Source organism: Chenopodium album, chromosome 15 (genome assembly GCF_948465745.1).
Source record: "Chenopodium album chromosome 15, dcCheAlbu1.1, whole genome shotgun sequence".
Classification (NCBI taxonomy): domain Eukaryota; kingdom Viridiplantae; phylum Streptophyta; class Magnoliopsida; order Caryophyllales; family Amaranthaceae; genus Chenopodium; species Chenopodium album.
In genome coordinates this window covers 16,925,063-16,932,575 of record NC_137848.1, presented here as the reverse complement: position 1 = coordinate 16,932,575, position 7,513 = coordinate 16,925,063, and positions in this window count along the sequence as shown.

The following is a 7,513-nucleotide window of genomic DNA, read 5'->3' as shown; positions in this document are numbered from 1 at the left end:
TCAGATGAAGAGCTTGCCTTCTCCTTTTCTGACCCTTTTTCTTTGGGTACAGAACCTTGCGCTGAAGCACTTAGGCCTTTCGGCTTCTTCGTGCTCGGCTTTTTTTCTTTTTCTTTCTCCTCCTCATCCTCATCGTCGTCGTCTGGGCGACTAGTGGACGGCTTGAGGTAGTTGCATCTTCGGGCCTCCTTTTGGCTGCCCTGGATCCTTTCGGGGAAGCCGGCGTCTGAAACGTATATCATCAGCTGATGATAAGTTGAGACAACCCCTTGGATCTCGTGAATTATGGGTCTCCCCAAAATCACGTTGTACACTGAAGGAGTATCAATGACCAAAAATTCGGTCATGACATTCCTAGCTGCTTCGTCGCAGCCGATGGTGACAGGAAGTAGAACCTTCCCGTCAGGATAAGTTGAAGCCCCATTGAATCCGGATACTGGGTAGGATACCGGCGTGAGGTGCTTGGGCTTCAGCTTGATTTGATTGTAGGCCTTCCGGAACAAAATATTTGCCCCGCTACCACCGTCAATTAAGACTTTGCTGACGTCGTGGTTGGCCACCGTGGCGATTATCACCAACGGGTCCTCGTGAGGGTACGTCACCCCCCGACAGTCAGCGGCTGTGAACGTCATGTTCGGCACCGGTGACTGGGGCGGCTGTACATCAGCATGATTCACCTGATGGGTCAGAGCCCTGAGATGACGTTTGTGCTCCCTCCGAGAGCATGTTCCTCCCGAGATAACATGGATTGGAGGGAATTTTCCTTCCGCAGTTTTGCTGTTCTTTCGGGGGAAGTCAATTTCTTGCCGAGAGTTTTTCTCAAGCTTCTCGGCCTCTTTTTTCTCGCGGTGATCCGCGATATATTTTTTCAGGTACCCTTTCCGGACCATATCCTCGATTTGGTCCTTCAGCTGGATACATTCTTCAGTGCTGTGTCCCGGTGATTCGTGGAACTCGCACCACTGGTTTTTATTTTTGCGCTGATACCACTCTGGGAGCGGTCTCGGCTTTCTGTAACTCTGCTCCTCCTTCGTCACGCTGTAAATCTTAGCGCGCAGAAGAGAGAGCGGAGTGTAAGATTCGTATCTGCCCTGGAAAGGAGCAGATTTTTCCTTCTTCGACTCGTTGGCCGAAGATTGTTCCGAGGCTTTCGCCTTTCCCTTTGCCTTCTGGCCTTGGCCTTCAGACGAGGGTGCTTGTTTTTGTTTCCCTCCCCCAGATTGGGGTTGGGTTTTTGCTTTGTTCCACTCCTCAGCTCGGATGAACTTGTCCGAGGCATTCAATGCCTCCTCCAGGGTCTGAGGTGAATTAATGACCATGAAGTCGGAGAATGGCCCAGTTCTGAGACCGTGCTGAAGGGCGAAGACTGCCAGCCCTTGGTCCAGCTGAGGAATGCTGGATGACTCATTGCTGAAGCGGGTTAGGTAGTCTCGGAGGCTCTCGGCCTCACCTTGCTGCAGGCCCATGAGCTCTGCAGTAGTCTTTTCCCGGCGATTTGCCGTGGAAAACTTGCTCTTGAACTTGGAGGACAGATCGTCCCACCCGGTAATTGAGCCCTCTTTTACTCCCTTGGAGATCCACGCTTGCGCGACCCCCTTGAGAGTGGTTGGGAAATATTTGCACCAAGTTGCTTCGGACCTGGGGCAAAGATGCATGTGAGCCTCGTAAGAGGCAATATGGTCCTTCAGATCCGAAGTTCCATCATAAGTAATGTGCGACGGGATTTTGACTGTCGGCACATGGGACTCCAATATCCATTGCTCGAATGGAGAACTGGAGGGCAGCATCACGGCTTTGCCCTTATTCCCAGCCGAAGGGACCGCGCTCCGCCCTCTCAGAGAGGTAGAAGTGGTTTTCGTCCCGGGCTGGGAGGTCTGGGCCTCGGCTGCGGGATAGGAGAGGCGACTGTGCACACTCGTTTCCCTATCGCCGAGCCGGTCGTGAACGCTTCGGCAAGCAGTTTCTGGCCGAGAGGCAGAACTGCTGCTTTTATGGGTTCGGCTCGTGGCGAGCTGAATGGAGGAATCCCTGAAGAAGTGAGAGTTCCTGTTTTTCTCCCTCTCGGTTCTCCAAGTATCCTCTTCCCATTCGCCAAGCTCCTTAAGAGAGGAGAGTTTCCCCCCCTCCTAGCCGAGGCACCTCTGCTGGTTCCTGGTTTGCGGTGGGGTTCGGCCGCGTGGAGGTGGCACGTTTTGAGCCTTCATGGCTTCCATGAGGACCGCTAGGGCTCTCACTACCTCTTCCGAGTTGGGCCCCGTCAAGGGTGTCCTCGGCTGAGAGCGAGAGTTGGTGCGAATGCTCCGAGATTGACTCCGGGCACGAGATTGAGTCCTTTGACTGGACCAGTCGTCCTCATTTAACCGAGGCGGGCTCGGCGGATGACTGGACTGGATGATAGGAGATTCGGATCTCTCCCTTGGCTCCTCATGAGAGTCGGGTCCCGCGGAGGGGCTCCTATCCCGAGGAGGAGTTAGACTAGGAGTGGGGCGTTTCGAGGGACCCCCTCCTAGTGACTTTCGGCGCTTTCTCGGAGGAGAAGCCCCGTCGTTTTTGTTCTTGCGATTCTTAGCCATTGGAACTAAGATTGAGGTAGAACGATTGGAATTGGCTTAAAGATTTTTTGAAAGTCTTCCCCACAGACGGCGCCAAATTGTTTCGGGTAAAAACAATGGGACCTTGCCGAAGGTCCAGTGAAGTGGTGAAGACTAGACTCGATCCGAGGGATGATGGACCGAGGGTTTCCTGCACAGCAAACACACGTAAACTAGCCTCGGGGGTGTTGCCGAGGAAGGCCCCTCCGATGCTAAAGTTAGTACAATGTGTAGAGAGAGAAAGATATGCAAGAGAATTAATTGCTTGAGGCTTTGTTGTGTCGTTTACAAATGTAATATTGAAGGCTTTTATACCTTGGCATATATGGGAGAAGTGGGCTTGGGCCCAATTGACATGCCTTGTGGACTGATCTTGACTTTAGCATTATTTGGAGAGTTGAACCTTGACCTTGGGCTTTTAATTGGATCATTTAATGACTTGGCCCAATTGGACTAAATTGGACCCAAACATCTTCTTTTATAAACATAATGAAAAATTGCCTACCCTTGAAATTAAATTGTAGAATTACTATCTTTAGTCATTTTTTTGGCGAATTAACTTACTTATGAGTTATGATGTCATTTATTGTTTCGGGTATATTTGTGATTTTCCCTGGGATACTGGTCGCGCCCTCTGGATACACGGCTTGGACATCTGCAAAAAACGAATATCTCGTTAGCGGAATATTCGCCTCCGACGGTTAAGTTAGTAACTGAAAAACGGAAAGGCTAGAGAGAGAAAATGGAGAGAAGTTGGAGCTGTTTTAATGCTCTATTGAATGTTATGTCACAATCCACCCCTCCCATCATAAATGATTGGGGTATTTATAGGGGTGGAGAATTGTACCCTTTTAGGGTTACTACCATAGAATGACGTGCTCTAATTGGCGGTTTGGACAAGTGTCCTGATAAGGTCGCCGTTTTGCGGTTTTCTCGAGGTTTTAATGAAGCCCTTTTCTCTCTTTTTCAGGTGCTCTTTGTAGGGCTTGTACACGTGCCATCTTCCTATAGGGACACATGTTGCCCTTTGATTAGGCCACGTATCACTATTGGATTGGTCCACGTTTTGGGGTAATTTTTACCCTAAACATTTGCCCTTCAGAGAGGGTGACTTGTACTCTATGGGCCGCCTCCTCTAATTTTCTACTTGTCTAGATATGTCCGAGTATTCGTAGGAGTTTGAGCATTCTTTGATATGCGGACGGTATCGTCCCCCTTAACAAGGGATTCTTCCCTTAGGCTTGGACGCTTTGTTCAGTTCGCCTGAGATTCCTCTAGGACACAATTATGAGTCTTGAGGTCAGACGGACAGAACATGCCGACTGTCATTTGAGGGGGACACCTGTCGCCCGAGATTTCAGGGTAGTGGTTTGAATTCTGCTGACCTGGCCGTCTCTTTTAACGCGCTAATAGCCCATTCGTATCTTCTTCTATTTAGAATGACATAATTGGTTTTTAACCATTTGAATTCTAGGTTAACTTTTTCAAAAAGTAACCGTTCGAATTCTTGGGCGAGAAAGACGGATTTACCATTTTGCCCTCATAAATTTGGCCTATAAATATAGGGTGTTTGACTTCATTTTGTTACTTTGGAATTTGAGAATCTTAGAGAGAATTTAGAGCTTTTTAAAGAGAGAAAATGATTCCTCCTTGAATCTTTGAGAGCTTCGCTGTATGTTTGAAGTTTCCGATCAGAGTTTTTGAGTTTTCCGGTCAACCTTTCCAACATTCTCCAAGTTTTCTGCACAGACGTAGGTAACCGCCTGCCCTTTTAATTCTTCTTTATACTTTGCCTTGTTTTTCATTTTCATTTTTAAATCTGGCTCAACACTCAACTTCATCCGTTTCTCCTCATAAAGCCGGCCGTTCGCCTGGGACTTTGGAGTCGAGAGTGGAAAGGGACGAGTCGTCTCCCTCGTGGAGTGGGTCTATTTCTAGTGCGTACCAACTCACCTCCACCTATTCTTCTCTGTCCCTACAGTCGCAAATGGCTCGGACCATGCAGATGTACGATAAATATGCCGCTAGAAATCCAGACGACAATCTGGTAAATCAAAGAGTTCCCTATGATCCCAGTAACACGGATGGGGAAACAACAAACACAACCACAAATACTGCTACGGTCAGTGGCAGCGAATGTTCGGTGGTCAAAGTGACCGCCTCATTCGAAGAGCGCCAAAGGAGGCAAGACGTCTCTTCTGCTAGGAAAGCGTCCGGACAGACTCCGGGACTTCGCTTTCCTTAATTCGCCAAATCGGTCATAGATTTGGCCGAGTTGCAATCTTTGAAAGAACATCACTCTTCTTCTCAGGCGGGCGTTGGGGCATCCGTCCGAGTTTACAAACAACCCCCATCACAAACTACCAGGTAAGCCAGGCCTAAAACAGGCATCTTAATTGCTGAACCGGCCGACTTGCCCTCTCGCAGCGCTCCTCCTCCTGGAAATCAGGCGAACGCTAGGAGTAATGACAAGGGCAATGGGCCCTTGGTACCAGAGGGCGTCTCTATCTCTGAAGGCGGCCGGGGCTTAAGGACTAAGAGCTCGGCCGAGGTTGCTGAATTGGACACGGTGTTGTCCCCAGAATTTGGACCCGCCCCTCACCCTGATGAAGAGGATGAGGAGAATCAAGAGGATGAGGGGGCGGACGATGAGGCCAATGCGGACAACTTCAAGGATCCATACGCATGTCCGGTTGGTGACACGGCCTTAGGCTTCCTCAACGACGGGATGGAGGAGTTCAAGAGTTTCCTCATGCTGGGAGAGGAATATGAACTCAAGGCACCGAAGCGCTCTCACTTTGTGGCCGCTTAGGAGAGTGAGCGGCCCCATCGGCAATTTTTCAGCGTTTACTGCATTGCTCTGGAAGTGGGACTCCACTTCCCTCTTTACCCATTCGTCCAGGAGCTCCTAGACGAGTATGACATTGTTATCTTCAAGCTGATGCCGAACAGCTGGTTGAACATCTTTGGCTATCTGCTGACGTGCCTTCGGTAGGGCTTTAAGCCGGACGTCCCTGTTTTCTGTGAGATGCATTCCATGGTCCGCCTAAACTCAAGGACGGAAGGCTGGTTCATACTGAGCACCACTAAGGACTACCTGGTGGTGATGGGCAGGCATCCAAGTGGTGCGACTAGAAGAACCGTTTCTACCGCATTAACCAAAGAACGTGGAGTTCAACCTACGGATGAATCAGTTTAATGCTAAACCCGTCTAGCTCGGCCCTATAAGCCACCCGTCCACCCTGACTATGCACACCAAATTGAGTATTTTGGAGTCAAGAGGGTGATCAGGGATGGCAAATCGGTGGCCGTGCCAACGAACTGGATTCCTCTATCTAGTTGACTTAGAGACCCGATATTTATGTCGGCATGTGGCCTATACCGGAACCTTCCCCAAGGTGGAAACTCTTACCTTTGCTGTTTGAATGTAAATTGTGTCAAAATATTTCTAACTCTTTTCTTCTTTCTTATGCAGACAAAGCGCTAGCCATGCTAGACCCAGAGCAGAAGGGGGAAGTGAATATGTCTGAGCTGGATTTAGCTCGTTACAAGGCTCGGCAGCAATTGTACGAGCAGACCAAGGAGGTATTGGCCGTCCGCTTATTATTTATTTATGTCCTCTTTTTTTTTTTGGCCGAGCTGATAGGTTAGAAGAGGAATCCTTCATGGTTTCACTCGGACGACCCTTGTTTGGCCTTTTGTCCGAGTTGGTACTTTAGGAGGGGTTTCCTTCCGTATCATGCTGGACGCTTGATTTGAGCTTTTTTTAACTTTGAAATTGCTTTCTTTCAGTTGGCCACTCCTACTCCAAGGTCGAAGAGGAAGCAGTCGGCCTCTGCTTCAAAAGACGGGAAGCCGTCCAAGTCTAGGAAGTCTACCGCCACAAAGGTGACGTCTTCCTCCCAGGTGGCCAAGACCACACCGCAGACTCCTACAAAGCAGTCTAAAGGAGAGCCTCCCTAATTGTCATCTAGCGAGGTCTCCAAGTCCGTGGATTTGACTGCTGAGTCGATCCATGAGAATTACGTCCATGCGGCTGATCGGGGGAAATCGTCCCCGGCAAAACCGACCAGCCCGATCTCGAGTCCACATGTCGAGTTAGTGAAAAAATCTGATTGGCAGACGGCTGCCTCTCAGTCGACCGAAGATCAACTCGGTCGTAAGGATGGGGAAGGGGATGAGCCTCTACCCTCTCCTTCCTTCAACCTTCCCACCCCACCATCTTTCTAGGATGGTAAGTTGGGTTATTGGCTTAGTTTTACTTGTGTTTTTTGCGAACTTATTTTGTTCACTCTAACCCTTTTCTTTGGCCGAGTGCAGATATTGCCAAGGAGATGAATATGAAGTTACCCGGCCAGTCGCTTACGGGCGCAGACCGGAAGGCTATGAGGGAGGTCATGCAGTGAGCCGTCCCTCAAGAGCAGCGGGACAAGTACCGTAGGATAAATGGCAGCTTCCTCGGCCCCATGATCTACTGTAGTGCCAAGGTAGTTTTCTTTTGGCTTACGCGGCCGCTTTTGATTCTATACCTAGAATATTTCTCACACTTCATGTTTGCTAACCTTTCTTCGTTCGAATGCAGCTCTTCCTTCGACTCAGCGCCTTCTAAGAGTAGAAGGACAAGGATAATGAGAAAATCAAAAAGGCTTGGGCCCAAATCAAGAAGGCAAAGGATGCAAACAAGGGCAACATCGCCCTCTTGAAAATCTAATATGAGACGACCCTCAAGGCCTTGTCCAACAAGGCTGCTCGACAAACTGAGGACATCGTCAAAATGGGCAGTCCCTTGAAAGGGAGGAGCTGGCTAGGCAGGCGCTCCAGGTGGAGTGGGACGAGGCGGTCCCAAACGTCTCTCAGTGGAAAGAGGGCTTTGAGGCCTCCGAAAAGCTGAAGGTAGAAATTTCCTCGTCCCAATAGGCCCT